Genomic DNA, 21,743 nt, shown 5'->3' with positions numbered 1-21,743 from the left:
CCATCCAAGTAAAATGAAATTGACTTACTAAGGCAGCGCCCTCCTCCCCCTCCATAAGAGAAACTCCCTCGGCAAAAATTCACAATACCCTTAACCTATGGACCTTGGCAACCTCTGGGGTATTTGACGTGACCATGCAGTCTACAAGATTACAAGCAATTTTCCATGATTGCTCAATACTAGACATGGCCATTCCCTGCGTACTGATGGTGATGAGTGAATCCAGCCCTCCGAAGACCTCACTGCATTTTTTGTTATGTTTATTTGACAGTGTTTTTTATCCAAAGTGAGTACGAGGGAAAGTAGAGTCAGGGTTAAGCGTTGAACGGTGATGTCACTCCGTTGGGATTTGGGACCATTTGGGACCATGGGATTTGAAGACGCGACTTTCTGATCATCAGTACAGTTTCTTAAACCCCCTCCCCTGACCAAAAAAAAAAAAACAACTTGAATGTAAAAGACAATCAATTAAGTGTTGATTTCAGTTGGCCATTTCATAGGCTATTGACAGCGGTTTGGATTCTAATACTATAGATGGAGACCTTATGTTCTGTATAAGAACAGAGACTTGGCGTCTTAGACTGTAAAACTTTACACGTACCAGTAGTTTAAGGTAATTTTTGCCTTATAGTATATCAGTGTGTGTGGATATATATACAGTGGTACCTCAGTTCTGAAACTCATTAGAAGTCGAACCAACCAGTTAAAAAAAAAAACAACCTAGAACTCCATCTGAATCTCAGATGTTAAACCGTGAACGTCGACCTAAGATAATTTGTACGCGCGGGGAAATGAGTCACGCGGCACGTCCCTCAGCGGAAACGCTTCAGTCTCAGCCTCACATTCGCTGTGATAGCATCGTTTCTTGGTGATAGTGCTTTTGCATTGAAAATATCAGGTAATACACTGAACTTTATATCATTTTGGTAGCCATTGCACAAATGTTACAACCTAAAAGTTTTCAATATTCGAACAAATTAACAAATACAGAATAATAATAAAATAAACAATGGACCGCACTGTCACGCCCCCTGATTATCCACGTGTGCTTCCCCGATCTACCCCAGCTGTGTCCGATTATTTTCGCCCAGTCCTGTCTATTTCAGTCCGTGTCTTGCCTGAGTTCATTGTCTGTCATTGATGGTAGTTGGTGTCAGGAGATGTTCCCTGCTATCTGTTCCCCGTTCTTGAATAAATCCCCAGTTTCTCCATATTCTGCCTCCCTGCCTGCTCCTTGCCCATTCGCCCGGCGATCGCAACCAGCCTGCACGTGACACACACGGTATAGTCTAGTGTTGGTGCAGTGTTGGGGCATGGCTTGGGGTCATCATGATCTGTTGAGACCAGGGAATCAGGGACAGGACTCAAGCAATCAGGAAACATGGGGTTTAACTGAGAACAGGCAGAACAACACAATGACGTTACAATGACTGGACTGGGGTAACAAACTGAAATATAGAGGACTAATGACAACAACCAGAGACAGATCACACGGGGATTCCACACGAGGTTAATGAGGGGGCGTGGAACACGGAGGGAGCGGACGATCGGGGCAGGACAGGGGTAGTGTTGGGGGGCGTGGCACACGGAGGGAGTGGACGATCGGGGCAGGAGAGGGGTAGTGTTGGGGGGCGTGGCACACGGAGGGAGCGGACGATCGAGGCAGGACAGAGGTAGTGTTGGGGGGCGTGGCACACGGAGGGAGCGGACGATCGGGGCAGGACAGGGGAAGTGTTGGGGGGTGTGGCACACGGAGGGAGCGGACTATCGGGGCAGGACAGGGGTAGTGTTGGGGGGTGTGGCACGCGGGGGGAGCGGACGATCGGGGCAGGACAGGGGAAGTGTTGGGGGGTGTGGCACACGGAGGGAGCGGACTATCGGGGCAGGACAGGGGTAGTGTTGGGGGGCGTGGCACACGGAGGGAGCGGACGATCGGGGCAGGACAGGGGAAGTGTTGGGGGGTGTGGCACGCGGGGGGAGCGGACAATCGGGGCAGGACAGGGGTAGTGTTTGGGGGCATGGCACGCGGAGGGAGCAGATGATCGGGGCAGGAGAGGGGTAGTGTTGGGGGGCGTGGCACGCGGGGGGGGGGGGGGGGGGCGGATGATCGGGGCAAGACAGGGGTAATGTTGGGGTAAATTCTTCATCGTTTTGGAAGCCACTAAGAATAAAATGCTGCTCTTATTTTATCCTGTTCACTTTGCGTTTAAATGCAAAAAAAATACCATTTTTAGGTGTAATTTTTTGGGGCCGGTAACCAATTAATTGGTTTTCCATTATTTCTTATGGGGAAAATTCGATCAGAACTCGAGTATGAGAACTTTTTAGGATTCGAACCCAAGTTCTGAATGGATTAAGTTCGAGTTCTGAGGTACCACTGTGTCTGTGGGCATATATTTGTATGTGGGAAAAAAAAAAAAAAAAAAAAAAAAAAAATATATATATATATATATATATATATATATCCATCCATCCATTTTCCAAACCGCTTATCCTACTGGGTCACGGGGGGTCCGGAGCCTATCCCGGAAGCAATGGGCACGAGGCAGGGAACAACCCAGGATGGGGGGCCAGCCCATCACAGGGCACACTCACACACCATTCAGTCACACATGCACACCTACGGGCAATTTAGCAACTCCAATTAGCCTCAGCATGTTTTTGGACTGTGGGGGGAAACCGGAGTACCCGGAGGAAACCCCACGACGACATGGGGAGAACATGCAAACTCCGCACACATGTGACCCAGGCGGAGACTCGAACCCAGGTCCCAGAGGTGTGAGGCAACAGTGCTAACCACTGCACCACCATGCCGCCCAATATATATATATATTATATATAATAAAATTATATATAAAATTACATTTTCTTTGTATTCAAAGAAGTGGACACAATCCAGAGATCTGTGAAAGACTCACTACTACCACTTCTTGTGACCTTGTAAGAAGCAGAAAACTGCAGAAAGACACTGGAAATGCTTCAGAGGAAGTGACAGATATATATACCAAATATCTTCCTCTGACAGAACAGGGAGAAAAACACACACACACCCCAAGGTCAATTTTCAAACTTTCTGAGCTCGTTTGAGCTTGACTTATTGGCAGAGACCTGAGCCACATCCTCTGGCTCTGAGAACATTTCACAAGGCTGTCGGTTTGTAGCTCCTACATCCTTATAAAAGCATACAGGCCGTGACACTTGCCTTTAGGAGCGAGGCTGTTATTGGGGTTAACAATCCAGCCGAGAGAAAAAAAATGAAAGAGTCGCTTTGTGAGAAGGGATTCGAAATGGGCAAAAGTCTTGGATCAGGCATCAAGAGCTGGACAAATGTTCTCGAGTAAGAGAAAAGTCCAGCTGGTAAAAGAACACCCACCCACTTCTCTTTCAGGGATGTTTTCTGAATGCTGCATGAATACAGGCAGCTCTCAGGTTATGTAAATCCGGCTGATGTAAATCTCCTGACCAGAGCTTTTCCTGAGGGCCTTATTCACCTACTATTGCTGTGTTTGTATTTTACTGTGTGACATGAAGAACTGAAGGTGAGAGAGAAACTGAGGGAAGAATCATATGCAAAAAGCCAACGTACACCTGTAAGTAAATTAACACTTTACCTTGTCATTTATTATTAAATAAAAATATACTACTATATTTTTAGATTGTGTTTTTTGATACAAGGTTCCATGAATGGAATGGGGGGTAAATATAACATGCAAGATTTGACTAATGTAAGTGAATTTTGGATGGATTATTTATGTCAACAGAGAACATTGTACAAGTTAACCCCTGTGGGACTAATTCTTTGAGTTTTTGGTCCTATGTGTTTCCTTCTGATATATCCAGCCAGATTGAACTCAGCAGTCTGTGTGTACCTGGCATGCGGCATGGGTGCATGTAGCATTTGTGTGTTATGATTATATGGTAGGAATGGAAATTACAGATTAATGGGCTCGCAGGCAGGCAGATGCGATGGTGTGTGATAACGTGCGGGGCTGTTCAGCCAAGCTGAGATCCGGTGGCTTAGAGGGGGGGGGATGTTTGCTGCCTGGAAGAGGCCGTTGCCCCCCCTCCTTTCGGTGCATCTGGTGGCCAGTAACAATTTGCAGCTGTTAATAGCCATTCCCGGGGTAATAGTTTCCAATTCTCGCCTCGGATTTATCTCTCGTCGGGAGATGAGATGTTGTTCCCCCGTGCATGTGGCAGTGGTGCACAGTCGACCTCTCCATGGGGGATCGGGGGCTGTGGGGGGGTATATCACTGGACTGGAAACTGGTTCATTACAGAGTGACATTGGGGCATTGGTGGAAAAAAGAGAGAATATGTGTGACGTGTGTGTCTGTCTATGCGTAGGGGTGGCTGGGGGAGGCTTACTCTACTGAGAAGCACCAGGTGGTGGTGATGAAGATGATACGGATTATGGTGATGCTGATGATGATGAAGATGATGCTGATGATGGTTACGGTGATGCTGATGAAGATGATGCTGGTGATGGTGACTGTGATGCTCATGATGATGAAGATGATGCTGATGGTAATGCTGCTGATGATGAAGATGATGCTGATGATGGTGATGCTGATGGTGATGCTGCTGATGATGAAGATGATGCTGATGGTGATGCTGATGATGATGCTGATGATGGTGACAGTGATGCTGATGATGAAGATGATTCTGATGATGGTGATACTGATGACGATGATGATGCTGGTGATGATGATGAACTGTAGATTTGAATTTCTATTTCATCACCAACATGCACTTATATTTCCAGCAATATAAGGTATTACTTATTTTTATAAAGTACTACTAACATTATTGTTGAAATCCATAAACAGGCATTGTGTTTTACCAAATGAAAAACGTTCTAAAAGATTGGGGGCCAATTAAACCCCCCCCTGACATTGAGCCTATTTTTATAGTTTAGCGATGCAGGTCCTGATGACACTGTGCATGGCTTCCATGGCGTGTGAAAAACTGAGGAAGCTGCATGCTCTGAATCAGGCCCATAACCGGTTGATCTACCATAACTGATAGATTTTAAGGGGCTGAATAGATCCGTCCCACCGGCCCAGAGCAAAAACACGGAGTGTGCTGTTCCCCAAGCTTGCACATATTTCCATGGCTACCCCCACCCTAGGAAAGTTGGATGGCGGCTTTTCGGCCATCTGATCAACAGCAGGGGGCTAAACTCGATTTGAAATTGAACTTAAAAAAAAAAGCTGGACTCGTGGAGATCGAAGCCGCCTTCGATCTGTCTGCTGGTGTCGAGGCCTAACAAGGTGTTTAAATATTAATGCTGCAGATTCCCCTGGGCTTTAAAGGCCCAATAACAGGCCTTGTAGAGCCTGACAGTCGCTGTCAGGCCTGTATAATCTCTTATTATGTGGCTCCAGTGCCATTATGTCTGAAATGGATGGCAGCAGGCTCCTCTTTCAGGCTCCAAGCTTCATACATTCGACGTTTATACATGAGAACTTGACAGCTTAATGTTTTATAATCCTTCTTGAAAACACTGGTCTGCTTGGGTAGAATGAAATAAAATCGGTATTTGGTGCGGGGGGAGGGGGCGCAGTTTTCCCCACATCCAAATCACTGTGATGACCCAGGTCACGACAGGGCAGCTTTGTATGCTACTGTTTAATAGCATAAACTGGGACGGCGGTAAAAGAGACGTACAAAACGTGAAAATGCCACAAAATGTACCCTGAACGCCTGCCCCGTTCCAGTTTTTGATGGGCTCTCGTGCCTGACTTTAATCGAATTATTTATTAAATGATTTTTATTTTTCTTTTATCATGTTTATTAGTATCCTGTACAGTACTTTTGGTGACACTTGGTGTCTTTAAATGTGCTTCATAGGTAACGTGATTAAGTGATTTATGTTATAGATTGCTCTGATGCCTTGCCCCCCTCCGCAAAATAAATAACATATAATAGGAGAATCATTTGCTTAAAAGAGCCAAGCCACCGCGTGAAACCTCTCCAGGTCACTATTTTGCTCTGCAGTGTTTAGGACACAGTGCCACTGTGCAGCCAGAAGAAGTTTTAGAGAAGCACTGCCCCTCATTTGCAAAAATTCAATTATTAATCCCTCCGCGCTGCTACTATTATTCCCATTTCCGGGATAATGCTGAAACGGTGACACAGAAGGCTGCCGTGAGACGGAACTGTCCAGATAACAATGGCAACATGGCTGGTGAAATTGTGTTGCAGACAAAAATTGTTTTTGCAGATGAATGAAACAGAGTCTGCCAGCAGTTTGCAAATATACTCTAGTGATAGATGCTGGTTTAATTAATAACTGGAAATGGGCGTTGTTGTTGCTGGGGGCGTGGCCAGCACGCCTACGGGACCATCGGAGGAGCAGGAGGGAGCCTCCACACTGTAGGAGAGCTTCTCCCAGAGCCAGGCCCCCGCAGAGATATAAGGAGGGCATCACGTGCACCTCCCCCTCTTTGCATACTCGCTGTGTTTGTTTTGACAGCCCTCAGGAAACTATTTGCACCTTAAGCATGCTTTCTAGCATCTGTGATTTATGGTTACGGCTTGTTACGGCCGCTCCCGTTATCACATTCCCGGGAAATGGAACACCGCCACTCCAGAATGCCAAGGGCTGCCGATTGCCTCCGCTTTCAAAGGAAAACCTTGGCTTTTATCACAGATCCACGGCATTTACATGCCAGGACCCACCGTTTCCATTTGCCTGACCTGACTGGCAGCTGCTTCGCCGAATAATATCCATAACGGGGACGTTCAGGCAAAGCAAATAACATACTGAAACGCAGAGAAACATCCTGCTTATTGTCGTTATTATTATAGAAAATCCTCGTACAATGAGATTCCCCCACCAATGCTACATAAATGAAAAACAACACACACTATATACACAAATGTAGCTGAACAGTGATCCAGGGTGCAGTTATTATTATTATAGAATATCTTTAATGTCATTGTACATGTACAATGTGACTGCTCCACCAATGCTACATATAATAAAAAAAAAAACAATTAAAATAATACACTATATACAACAAAGCAGGATTTCTTGCTTAGCTAGATAGCAGTGAACAAAGATAAAGTCCATTTAAATTGGGGTACCTTAAATACTAATACTGAGAGTGGTCATGGCAGATATCTGCTGTCATTAATCGTCACTCCACTGTGTTTTATACATGACAGGGCAGGATACACACCAGAGCGATGCCTTAAGCAGCTGAATATCACCAGGGATTAGAGACCTGGAAGGTAACCGAGAGCCAAGCAGAAAGCCTGCAGTGTGACCGGAGCTGGCGGTGCTCAGACATGGAGGCCAGCAACAGATATCCTAGAGTGGGAGGGGGGATAATCCAGGCCCAGCGCTGAGCTCCCCCAGGGATGCTGTGCCAGCTCTGACAGGATTCTCCAACTTTGTGCCCCCCCCAGGGTGAAATACATACTTCCCATGTGGATCAGTGGCCAGGCCGCTTCTAGCTGACCACCTGTGGATGTGCCCCCCCCCCCCCGCCCAAATCCACGTCTGGCCCGCACAGAACCTACACAGGCCCGCTTTGCGGCTCACACTGTCAGACCAATGCCAAAAATAATTGTGCTCTATTTCACTTGATCCATAGCTGCATTTATACCCCCCCCCCCCCCCCACGCACCTCATTATTTCATGCGGCACATTGAATTTGAGGGAATTTCTAAAATAACAATAATAATAATAAATAATATAAGAACCTGCACTGACAGCACAGGATATAATTAAATGTCAGATTATATGGTAAAACACTGCAGAGCAGGAGAGTGCCGCCCGTGTGTCTACACCTTAATGGGGGGCCGTCGTGGGCCTCTGAGCCAGCAGGACTGACAGCACGACCCGCCTCACCTGCCAGCCCCCATCTTGGGCTCCTATGCCGCTAATGCTCCTCTAATGTGTCGAATCGCCAGCCTCCTTCAGCTCAGTTGTGGCTTATCAAAGTCTCACGAATAGAAGGTTTGTTACTCACCGCTAAGCAACAGTGAAGAAGCCCCACACATCTCATTAGCTAAAGCTGGATGAAGGGGAGGAGAGAGTAAGATAAAAGCCGGCACAGATATGTACACTAGGTATGTACATTTCCATCTCTTCTACCTCTCGCACTGTCAGCGATCTTATACATGATAAACATTTGAAGTAACTACTATTACGATATGATACGATTCACCTCTATTGTGATGCAGTATGATTTGACACAATGTGATGCAATGCATCGTCAGACAACTCGTGCGAGACATGGCTGAGAGACGTGCAGCGAATTGGCCAGTGACAGCAGCGTAGGACTGGAGAGAGTGCACTTCAAAAGTAGTTTAGAGAAGGGAAATCAATCTAAATATGAAATTATTGGTCACATCTTTAAATAATAGAGGCATTGGGCTTCTACTAATAATTGTATTTTAACGCAGCCATGGCTATACGCTGCTTCCCACTTGATTACTCCAGTGGACTGGGCAGGCCCAGCCCAGAACCCTCCCGTCATGACACTCTGAGTTGTGTTTCAGTATGTTGGTGATGTCATGTGGCATGGTGAGGGAGGTGCAGACCAGGCCCAGGACCCTCCCGTCATGACACTCTGAGTTGTGTTATGGAATGCTGGTGATGTGATGATAAACAAAACTCCACCAGGCTCTTTACCCAAAATGCTTGACCATATGAACATATGAATGGATCAATTTTATTCCCGTAAAAGTCAGATGAGCCATGAGCCATATTTTAGCTTTTCAAAAACAGACAGAAAGTAAAGCTTGCTTTTGAACGAACAGCTTGCAAAAAAACAAGCAGTTTTGCAGTAAAAAACATGTCCTCCTGTGGTCTGGAAACATAATGGAACATCAAGGAAACTTAGATGAACGTAATGTGAAATGTAATGTGAAATGTAATGTAAAATTTACTGAATGCTTGGCTCCCCTTCTTGGTTTTCCATTACAATAGAGTGGTCTAAAAGTCTAAAAGGGTATTCCCAATTTTACAGCAAACTTTGAAATGAAGAACACTTAAAAATATTAGGTTCCAGTAACGGAGTATAAAGACTTTGCCGGCCGATTTTGGATCCAAGGTTTACCCATCGGACATGGCATGAGAAAAGCACTCTGAAGAATGACCCATGTCTTGTAACATCTCCCCCTGCTGCTGGCCGTATGAATCTCCAACAGAGAACCAGCTGGACAGGCCAAAGGGCACCATTCTGTAATCATTAATACGGCCCATCTGGGAGCTGAAAGCCTGCTGGAGACCCAGCTGCATCAGCCAGTCCCTGCAAGGCCGCACCTTCTCAAAACGACCATAAGCACATTCACAATGCCCACAGGCTGCTGGGTGTACCGTCTTTCCCAGTTACATTTATCAGCTCATTTTATTATTTATTGTTTAGCTATTTCCCAGGCCGTTGGGGCCACCCCCATCGACCTTCCAGGCTAATTGCTTCAACCTGAATAGAACAGATTGTGTGAAATCGAGGCAGAGGGTGGACAAGAGGCAATAAAAATGAATTATTTACAATCACCTCATACCACTCATTCCTTAATGGCCAGATATTGACATATTAGCATATTAGCATGGCGTCATTTTGTAATGACTGCTGACAAGAGACCTGAGGATGTTTCCATGGGCGTCTGGAAAGCCTCCATTGTGGCTTTAGGAAGTAACCCATGAACCGATCTTTTCCGATGGAAGATTATTTGCAACAGTTGTTTGGGCTCAAATGTCATTTTCAGATACATTTAAAATTGCTACAAAAAGAAACCCTGAAAATGTGTCATGAAATATCTATGGAGTACTGATATTTCTTACAAAATATATCTTTAAATTTCAGTATATTGTTGTGGTGATAGTTGAAAGTATCACAGTATCTCTGGCAATTGTACACAAGTCAATTTTTTATTGTGTTTTGAAGTGTCTGATGCGTTGTTTGGTTACATTGAGAACAAAATTTTATTTCCATGCACACAATGACCCAAACTCTGCTTCCTCCTGCCAAGACCAATATTTTTTTTCTAGGCAATTGTCAGTTAGATCTACTGATATCAACCGGTGAAATCTTCTGGAGAAAGCCAATTGTCTGTAATTGATAACACGCAACACCAATGACTATTGCTGAGTTCACACTTAAGAGTCTTTAAATAGCATATCTGTCTGAGCTCCAGTCCTGGGTCAGGTGTATAAAAGAAGGCTATACTGCTACTTTTCAGAGGGAGAGAATTTGCCTTTTCTATGCCATCGCTGCCATTTCTGTTCTTTGTTCACGATGAATTACGTCGAACTGCGCTAGTCCTGCATTAGTGAATCAGGCTTTGATGGGAGTTCTTTTTGAACCAAATTCAATAAACGTAGAAAGATGAAGGGGGCTGGGAATGTCCAGGTCTTTGTCTCCATGCGGTTTGTACCGTCCACTGTGCCCCTTATAAATCCACTCCCCCAATCGCTAGGCTTCCCATTTACACCCTTTCATTTAGCTATTGATGACAGCAATCTCAGAAGGAATAAAGCTAATTCTATGATGACTTGTCTCTCTCTCCCTCTCTCTGGTTGTGCGAGGACCCCAGCTGTGAGAGGTGGCCCCATCGTGCCTGACAGAGTCACGTGACGATCGCCAGACCACACTCGAGAGTCTGCTTTTTACTTAAGGGCCGAGGATGGCAGATAGGGACTGGGTGTGTCTTCTTTGCTCTTCAAAGACATTTACTTAGCCAGAATTTTAACTAAAATCTGAAAAATCATTATCATTACAGGGGGCAGTGTGTAGCTTTGTAGGTTAGGCCTCTGCTCTTGCGATCAGAAGGTCATCAGTTTGAATCACTTGCTCAGCACAGTAGCCACATCTCTATTAGGCCCTTGAGCAAAGCGTTTAAACCCCAGAAATGCCCCAGGGGTGCTGGATGGATGGCTGACCCTGTGTTTAGACCTCAACCTTCACCATCACCTCAATATATGTGCGTGTGCCTTTAAAAAAGATGGGATATGTGAAAACACTCCATTTTATTTGTTCTTATACAAATGAAAAATAAAGCTTTATATCATTATAACGAAGGATAAACTGTATTTTCTGGGCATCTTAGATAAATTAGATAAATCAGCTAATTAATTCAAGGTCCAACGTAACAGCCCCACAGGAAATGAGAAGCTCTCTCACTCCTGCCAGCTGATCTTCTCCCATCCTCCACCGTGGTGTCCTTTGTGAACACAGTGACACGTATGTCCCCTGTTGACCCTCGACTGGTACCCGCTGATGTCCCCAATTGTCTCCCAGCCTCCTGTCCCCTCAGCCCCAGATCACATCAGTTAAAGGCACATAGGGATACGATCCTCCTTCCGAGTGACCCTGCTGTTTGACACTTAGACCAAATTCAGGAATGAAGACGTTAAATGCCATGTGCAGAGTAAACAGTCGCTATGCACTGAAATGTCCTTCCAGTAAACAAAAGTTAAACACAAAACACAGATTGCAAATGCAAATTAAGATGTATTCAGTAACAAAATATATTCAATGATAATAATACTTGTGTAATGTAATATAATAACTTCATTTATTATATCCAACTGCGTAAATGGTTGAGCGTATAAAGAAAATGTCATTTTCAATATGAGACTGCAAAGCAACAAAACAATTTTCAATATCCCTTTACATTAGCTGTACCTTCATAACAGCTTTATAATGTATTTGTAGACACTCAGTGCACCTTCATAATGCATTCATAGAACATTCATAAGAAACAAGCAGGTATGCCTTAACATCCTAATGTACCTTAACAGCATTACATTTTTTTCAGATTGCTTAAGTACAATTTTTGTAACTACTGGCACCTATTTCTGCAAACCTCTACACACAAATCAATAAACATCACACCAAATCAACAAAACATTGTTTATAACTTGCAGAAGCATGCAAATCTTGCAAAACTTGCAAATGGTATTTTTGTGCCTAACACAAACCATTATATCACTAAGCACTCCATGCATCAACTACACACTGACGGTCTAAATGAAAACATTCTCTGTGCACAACTTATGTTAGCTTGAGGTCATACTTTGGTCGTACATGTAGTTCTATAAACACATACACACAGGGATTCAGATTTCAGGTATGGATGTTTATTTCCACATCAAAAAGCACTTTTTCAGCAAAATGTTTTTTTTGTTTTTTTTTTAATCAAACAACAAAGTGAAAATTCAAGAAAACAAATACACTAATTTTAAAAATATCAGAAAAAAATTAGTCTACTTCTTGTCTTCTCTCTGGGTCCGGCCACAAGATTTCGTCAACATCGCATGCAATGACCTCTACTGCAAGGCACCAGGGAAAATGTCTCCTGGAATGTATGTAAACTCTTTTGTTTTCATACACTTACAGTAACTCTGAAGAAAAACTATAGCAACAATGCAGTAATAACAACAACAACAATACTGTAACTCTAATCATTATATTTCCGTCTGGGTGGATCAGGCCGTAAGATTTCGTCCACATCACAGGCTATGTCTTCTTTTGCAAGGGACTGTTGGAAGAATCACCTTGTGAGACAAATCCACCCCTGCACAGAAGCTGCTTCGATAATATCACAGGCCTGCTTCATGGCCTGAATGAGGGGCATATGGTCGTAGGGCAGTATACCTTCCATCGCCATGCAGAAAAACACCCCTCTGTTGGGGTAAGGAAGGGGGAGTATGGTGGAAGGTATAGGACGCAAATTGAGGGTGCTGATCGAACCAATTTTGGACCAGAGCAGATCGGTGGAAAGATACATTGTCCCAAACGTCAACGTACTGCATCTGGTCCACTTGGTTTAATGCTGTGATGATGTTGTAACCTGTCAATAAATGCAAGTATTAGATCGATGTTGTTATAGGATCTCAGAATCGCATGGCGGCGGAGGACCCCATTTTGGGTAATGGCAGCACGAAGGGCGATGTTACCCCCTCGTTGCCCTGGCACATTGGCAATTGCCCAGTGTCCAAGTACACTTCTCCCTCCTCTTCTACTTTTTGCGAGGTTAAATTAATATATTAATGTTGGATTTCTTAAGCATCCATTTGCAAGACTCTCTGAAACACAATGAAAGCCAATAGGATGCTGTTCAATTCAGTCTATTGCACAGTAATTTTACACGAAAAAAGGTTATGTGTGCAGTGCACAATGCCGCACCAAGGTAAAGTGAACAATACAGACGTACCTGCACATACTCATTACGCAGATGTTTCACTCTCTCTGAATTTCTGTCAAATGATACTCGATACAGTTGCTTCATGTTTACCTGATTTTGTCTTGAAGATTCGACCTAATGCTGCCAGAGAGGCGCCATGGATGTTATTGAAAATATTGTCATCATTGATGACATTGGCTTGGCTTTCTCTCAGTCTGATACAGTTGTTGGCGAAAACCATGTTGACAATTGCTGCCTTTTGCACCTGAGTAAATATGGGGCTCCTTCCGCCTTGGTGTCCTTGACACTTAATACTATGTACACAAAAAAATACTGTCAAATGTCACAGGAAAGGATGCTAAAAGTGATGACAAGTACAGTACGCTGCAGTTTCAATGTACTGTTCAGTTAGTTTACCTGTTTTCTCGAAGAAATGTTCGAATTACTGTCGCTACTATATTTCTGCTAAGATTTGGCTGAACTCTTAGTGCAGCTTCCCTTCAGTGCGAGTCCATGGTTGATAACGTGGTCGAAAAATGCTGAGGGATTTAAATGTAAATGCTGTACAGGCACCTTCTTGTGCTTTGCATCACTCTGTATCACGGATTGGATGTGGGCTGCAGCCCTGAACCGCTGGTTGGGTTTGGTGGGATGTATATGGAATGTAAAGAACGTTAATGCTTTTGGGGTGATACTGATTCTTAAGATGTGACCGTCGCATGTAAAACATCTCAACACAAGCCGGGTGCCGGTGCATGTTACTAAAAGAAACATCAACACTGTACGTTACTCCTGACATCCTTTATATACCTTCAGATGCAAGATTTGGTAGAAGAAAGCCAGTGTGAATCTATCTTTCCCTTTAAGGAAGTGGACAGTAATAAGAATTCCTGGTACCAATAGTTTCTATGACAATTGTTGCTCTGGTTGTCCCGCATGTAACAATGACACAAAACAATATGATTCGTGAGGTTTTTTTGAGTAAATGCAGTGATGAAATGGCCAATAACCAATAACCAATCTGGCTTAGCATGCATTTATATAAAGCTATTATTTTCACAGAAACATTCCTATCTCGTTTGTTCTCTGTAGTGTAGAATAATAAATACAATTAGGTGTTTTAGGAGTTTAACTTTGCCCACCTGATTCAGAAAAACTCTTACAAAAGAGCAAAACTATGTAAAGTTAAAATATTGTCTGCTTATACCAACATATATGACCACTATAAGCCATGAAATTACGTGTTACTTTGCATCTGTACCACCATTAATAATTATTGAAGCTAATCATTGAAATTTATCTGATTATTTCTGATTAGTGACAAATTAAACATATAGATTCTACTTTTATTAAGAAACTTATATTTTAATGAAGCTGTGCGTCAAGCGGAAAGATGAAGCACAACGATTTCAAAGAGGCTGACCTTTCTTGCGGACACATCATGGGTTGCTGCCCGGCTCACTCAAAATCAAATTAAATTATTGTGCGAGTTTAACAAGTTCTGCATCTGCAAATCACAATGGAGCGATTCAAAGGTACTGCAGCTTGTCATCTGGACACCATCAGAGGAGCACCTAGAAATTCTGAGCTCCCTGGAAAAATGGCACCCCCATCCAATTTGATGTGGAACTTTACCTTTTATAGGGCCACTGCAAAGTGCTGGGCCCCCTGCATTTGCCAGTGCATTCATGCCCCCACTGTGCTCCTGACCACTATAGAAACTTAACCACCACAGTGTCTCTCTGTAATCTCCTTCAAAGGTGTATCATCCATTATATTGGTCTAACTACCTGCTGATGTCCAACAAAGACATTTAATCCATAGTCACAATGCCTGACCAGATCTGCCTTCCCTTCAGTGGGTGGGGAGGAGGGGTGAGGGGGCAGCACAAACAATGGTGTGATCCCAGAGTAAGAGGCAGCAGAAAACGTTGGAAAGACGAGTGGATATTGCAGAGCCTCTCGCACTCAGTCTGTTTTCAGAAAATCATTAAAAGGCCATTCAGCACGCCTATTCAGATGGGGAATTGACTCTTGTCTGTGGCCGGGAAGGATAAGGCCAGACTGGATTTTTGTGCAGTGGGACGATTGGGATCTGTTGTCTAATCATTTCATTTGAGATCCCACAAGCTCCCATATAATTTGTGTTAGCACCAGGACTCCAGGCATCATGAAAACGTCTTTTTCTTTTAAAATAATCATATGTCTCTTGTCTGTTTATTTTGTTGTTGTGTTCAGAGTCCACAGGATAAAAGACAACACTAACCGTGCACATTTCTAAAATTATCTTTCATTTCTATAAATTATCCAGCCACACCACTACCTGGACAATCCATCGGTCAGATTTGGTTATGGAAAAAGACTTAGAGTTGAAGGCCTTTAGTATAACCCTCTTGAATAGCTCTAAAACATATTTTTTATATTAGTACATGTCAGTTTTAACGATTAGCATCCTCGCTACTAACTAGATGGCTAAAGACGGATTCGAGTCTCCAGTCTTGTAACACTTCAAACTCTAGCAATCTCTTGTTAGACTAAGATTCAAGCATTAACTCAACACTCTTGCTCAGAAATATCTTCCAGAAATCATGGTTTAAAAGTTCCCGCCTCAAGTGCAAAAATGTAAAATCCCTAAATATGCATAAGTGCAGTAATGTACTTTCAGACATGAGAGGGTCAATTGACCTATTTCTTTCCCAGAATTCATTGCAGGCCTCGGAACATCGACCTTGAATTCCCCCCCGCCCCCCCCAGGTAGATAAATCACCGGGTTTTCATGGGGATTTCATCTTTCTTTACCATTGCTAATGAAGAAATTTAATTTCCCTCTACAAACCTGGCTTTGGAGGCACTGAGATTGATAAATGGGGACAATGCGGTCGGAGAGGTACGGGGGTCTGTCAGGAAATGAATGATGCACTCTGGGCACTCAGGCTCCATACAGAGGCTCGCGCAGTGACGGTCCGAAATGCGGAAACCTCAACCAGCCGTTGGGGGGGTCTTGGCGAGATAGATGCTTAACGACCGCGCAAATGACCCCAAACCCCATCTCGGCTCCATTCTCTCCCTGTTAATTACACAAAATAAAACTGATAAATATTTTTATTTAAAAAGGAAGTTATTAGACTCATAATTAAAAAAAAGTGTCAGAGGCAATAAAAATATCTCCTCTTTAATATTTCATTTGTTTGATGTGAATTCCTTTGATGCTGCAACCAAACCAGCATATCATTTATAGTGGAGGCCTGTCTCAGGTAATTGGATTAGTGGCGGTGTACACAGGTAGAATTATGACTTTCCTGCTGTCTTTATTAATTTCAAAACTGAATGTGGGATTATCACGCTATAATACTTTATAATAATAAAGTTTTACCCATTTGTACAGTGTAGATATTTAACTTGAGAAATTAAGGTTAAGTGTCTGCTCAAGGGTACAACAGCAGGGCCTGTTGCCCGAATGCAGCAGACATATCATTTAATCAGGTTCTGTTCTGTATCCATTACCCTTCCTGCCACCCCAGATTAAATATGAATGCGAAGGAACGTGAATGATTGCAGCTAATTTGCTAAAGCCTGCCGGACAGGTGTATCGTTCCCTTTGGAACCATGTAATGAAGATCTATATTAGTGGTCATGTGACCAGCCTCTTGACCCAATTCAGGGCCTCCACATAAGGGGCTTGACTGCTACCGCCAGAGGAGATTTTCCTAGTCTGAGCAGACAACACATATTTAGCAGACGTGTTTGTGCAGCACTATGTACAAGCAAGGAAAATAGAACATTGCAAACATACATGCTGTCAAAGAGTCAGCTAGGTATAAGCGCAGCTAGGCTGAGCTTACAGTGAATGTCCAGTTAAAAGCCGTAGCCGTATTGAAGCAGGAGCTACGTAGCAACTTCAAAGAGAGCAAGAACGCAATAAGACTATCCAAGGACCAGAAATGCAGCATAAGAACATCTGGGTTTGGTTCAACATATTTAATGCACATTATATATGCTACAGTTCAGGGGTTAATTGCTGTGCTTGTGAGCAGAAGATTGCTGGTCCAGATTCTAGAGCAGTGATTTCACTGTTCGGCTTCTAACACACACTAGCGCCAGAGACTGGCTGTCTGAATGTATTTTACTTTGGATAAAAGAATCTACCATACAAATATAATGTAAATAAGTACCTTTTTTTACTAACAGAGTGACCTTAGCTCCCGGTAATCTGAGAAGACCTGGATGTTTACCACCTTGCTTATGTTTCCCTAACTTGGTTCCTGGGCATTTTTTTAACGGCTTAGTTCCAGTAATGCTCAGTAACTGAGGTTTTGCCGGGGAGCAAGAAAAGAGAGATTAAAATACAGTTGATTCTGACTCACGCACTACAAAGGAATGTGACAAGCAATCTATGAAATTAAACGGCCCTGACCTTGCAGGCTACCCATGTGTCTAAAGCAATAGTTAATATTGGATTCCAACTTAATTTTTCAGGAAATCAACAGTAACATAAAAACAGTAGGTAGATCACTGTTGACCACTCACCAATTACCCATGAACAAATCTAAATATCTGAAAAAATGGCTTTCTGACTTGTACTGCAATGCGGAAAACTTGTGTGTGATGTCATTTCTAGCTCCAGCTTCTAACCTAAAATGTAATAGTAACACAGGATAAATCCAAGGCCTAGCAGCTAAGCAATTTCTACAGATAATACAGACAGCTGATATTAAGCACTTCCAAGTGCATTGCTCGGAGAGGCTATGCACAATGACTGTGATCATGCAAACCTAGCTCTGTTTGACAAAACCAGACTGCAGGAGAAATACCCATAACTTCCACTTAATACTAACAACCCTTAAGTTTTAGATTATATAGAGCGGCCAGATAATCTATGCTAAACAGGGCATGTTGAATAGTCCAGGATTTCAATGAAATGAGTTCTTGCTGTATGCTGATTGGTCAGTCTTCTATAATCATGCATGTGTTACAAATGTGAAATAACTGGATGAGTCTTTCAATCAAGGAAACAAGTCATTCAAAGGACAAGAAAAACTTAATTATTTATACAAGCACAAAAGCCTTTCCGTTTTAAAGTAATGTGAAAAACCTTAAGTAATAATAATTATTGTTGGCCTCCCTTGTTATCTCTATGTCTGCATGTTTAAGTGTGTTTGTGAGGTTGCTAATCTCCCTTTTGTGCCTAAACATGTATCACTTGTACCAGGAGAACATACAAACTCCACACCCATGTAACCCAGGCAGAGACTCGAACCCTGGTCCCAGAGAGGTGAGGTAACAGTGCTAATCACTGCACTACCATTATTTTTGTTATTATGATTATTATTACTTTATTTATCAATTGTTTTTTTTTAATTACATTAGTCCCGCTTGCCCATGGGTGATACATTCCATGACCTACTGCTCATAGCCAAAATCATGGATGAAAGAGAACCATCCACAGACCCCACATTTAACATTATTATCGTATACATACACATTTTAAAGTTCTATAAATTATGCATAGTAAGTTTAGGTGCAGGACGGCATGGTGGTGCATGATTTAGGGACCTATAGACAGCAGAGTGGACCTCAAGGACAGGGGTCCCTCACTTGGCACGCAACCCCCTCCCCAGACATCCTGCCTTACATACCACTCACCCAACAGACCAACGCCCTAAAGAAAGTTTCTTTTAAGTTGGGCTTTATATACCCTGTATATTGATTTGCTTATGACTATTAGTCTCAATATACAGATTGTGTTTGTGAGTGTTCTTAGATAATCCTGGTGTTTTGTGCCACTATCATAACTATGATCACAGAGTATCACCTATTTCACCCCTCACACTTAAACACTTATATAAATTTGAATAAATAAATAGGTAAATCTACCACTGCATATATATCCTCATGGTTACACCAGAAGAATCTTGAAAATTAAATAGGTATCTCAGTATGTTCTAACTTTCAGAGGTTCTTCTTTATTTGTTTAACAACCCACCCTTTTTCGCATCCCTCTGTAGCCCTTGTATGATCTTTGTGGTCTGCTAAGCTGTAGTAGAAGATTGAATTAATGTGTACAGTATCAATTCTGGAGAGCAGATCAATTGGGATAAGCCTCACCAACCAAAATATGTTGTTCCCAGATGTGCAACTTAAATTGGTATTACCACAGACTAACAGCCTACCTAAGGGTAAGACGTGCTGTTTGAATGTGAATATGCGATGTTGTGTCTGTACCATTTACCCAAAGGGTAACATCTGTTGAGATGCAAAACAAAGCACCTATACCGTATACTGATGTGAGTCAGTAACATACATGATTAAATGATAAGTAATTGTTAATTAATTAATACAGATGGTACGAGGTGTGAACCTGTGAAGCTGGTATGGCATGTTTGGTGTCAAGCTGATGGACAATCACCCCTGATTCCAAATCTGGTCAGTGGTTACTAAGATGTATCAAAAGTGACACCAGCTTAATGAAAATCACCAGTAAAGGAAGAATCAGTCTGGTCATGAATCCCAAAAGGACTGATACAGACCCCCTTCCGAAAGCCCGCCAAATGGATGGTCAGCCATTGGTTCAGGTGTTGAATTCCTGGTCATTCATATTCATGAACTTTAGACCATGATACCTGGCACGTCAGAACAAAGCCTCAGCAGAAAGCACATCAGTCAAAGAGACAGGTGGAGAACATCAGACCAGGAGAAGAGAAGCCCACAAGAAGCCCTCCTGAAGCCTGCCAGTGAAGGTCTGCTACCCAACAGAGAACTGCAACCAAGACAAAGCCTTTCACTTTAAAGCTTCACAAGGAGAGAGAATCCAAAGGGCTCCACTCCAACAACTGCTGCAAACGCCGCGCCTCCCTGAGTGCCATCATCAGCTCATCAGCCTCTGCAACCAACTGCCAAGACCCCCCTGCAACCAAGTCAAGCAACTTCCTTCATTCTAACAACCTAAGAGGTTCTGTTAACCTGCTATATGACTTTAGGGTTGTATTTCCACAAACTGCTTCCGTTCATTGAGTGCTCACAATAGTCCCTGCCTCTGTGCGATCAGGCTACTAAGTTCTGAAACCTCAAACACGCCTAAAATATCGCAAGACTCTTTCTCTTCGGCCATGAGGGGAGCTATGCAACCAATCGTTTAACCCAGGTTACTAAGCGATACTTTTAATTAGTGAATCCCATGTAAGTCTCACATTAACAAACTCACAGGGATACCACAATGGAGTTCGGAGGAACCAACCATTCGGCATAACAATTAATTAATAATCATATTTAAATAATAATAAATTAAAATTTAATTCATTTCAAAACATATTGGTGGAGATAATAAAATTTACCTGAGCTAATAATTCCTACACTTTCTAGGCGAAATATACAGCAGATCTTCCTGGGGCAGCATTTGAAGCCATACAGAAGAACAGGTTTGACACTGCTGTTGTAGAGTTTGGTCTTTGTTCTTAGGCCAAACTGTTTTGACTTCCAGATGGGTTGAAGTCTTGCAAATGCACCGCATGCTTTCCCAAGACTTACTCTTGTGTATTTTTGTGCTGCATTGTCCAACAAGACTGCCAAGTTATGTAAACTCCTCAATGTATGACTTACTGTGGCAGTATGACATGTGACATGTATGACTTAAAGATGCAGGCCTTTTTGATTGGCGAAGGCATTCAGTCAAATCAAGACAGTTTATCCTTATAGCACATTTTAAAACATCCATCCATTTTCCAAACCGCTTATCCTACTGGGTCACAGGGGGTCCAGAGCCTATCCCAGAAGCAATGGGCACGAGGCAGGGAACAACCCAGGATGGGGGGCCAGCCCATCACAGGGCACACTCACACACCAGTCACTCACACATGTACTCCTACGGACAATTTAGCAACTCTAATTAGCCTCAGCGTGTTTTTGGACTGTGGGGGGAAACCGGAGTACCTGGAGGAAACCCCACGATGACTTGGGAAGAACATGCAAACTCCACACACATGTGACCCAGGCGGAGACTCGAACCCGGGTCCCAGAGGTGTGAGGCAACAGTGCTAACCACTGCACCACCATGCCACCCCTCAATTTGTCATTTATCTAGGGAAATCAGTATTTGATCCCTTACGACACATACTTTAGTACTTGGTGGAATAACCATTGTTTGCAAGCACAGCTTTCTGACGTTTCTTGTAGTTGGTCACCAGGATTGCGTGCAGATCATCAGGAATTTTCATCCACTCCTCTTTGCAGACCTTCTTCAAAACTCTAAGGTTTTTAGGCTGTCACTTGGATAGATGAAGCTTGAATTCCCTCTATAGGTTTTCTATGGGATTAAAGTTCGGAGACTGGCTAGGGCCCCCATGACCATAATGTGCTTCTTCTTCAATCACTTCTTTGCTGCCTTATCCGTATGCTTAGGGTCGTCGTCTTCCTGGAAGACCCACCCGCTGAAGGGGTGGCTGAAGGGAGGAGGTTCTCATCCAAGATTTTACGGTACATGGCCCCGTCCATCTTTCCTTCGATGAGGTGCAGCCGTCCTGTACCCTTGGCAGAAAAACACCCCCAAAGCATAATGCTTCCATCTCCGTGTTTGACAGTAGGGATGCTGTTCCTGGGGTTATA

This window comes from Brienomyrus brachyistius, chromosome 4 (assembly GCF_023856365.1).
Source record: "Brienomyrus brachyistius isolate T26 chromosome 4, BBRACH_0.4, whole genome shotgun sequence".
In the NCBI taxonomy this organism is placed as follows: domain Eukaryota; kingdom Metazoa; phylum Chordata; class Actinopteri; order Osteoglossiformes; family Mormyridae; genus Brienomyrus; species Brienomyrus brachyistius.
Note: the sequence above shows the minus strand (reverse complement) of the source record.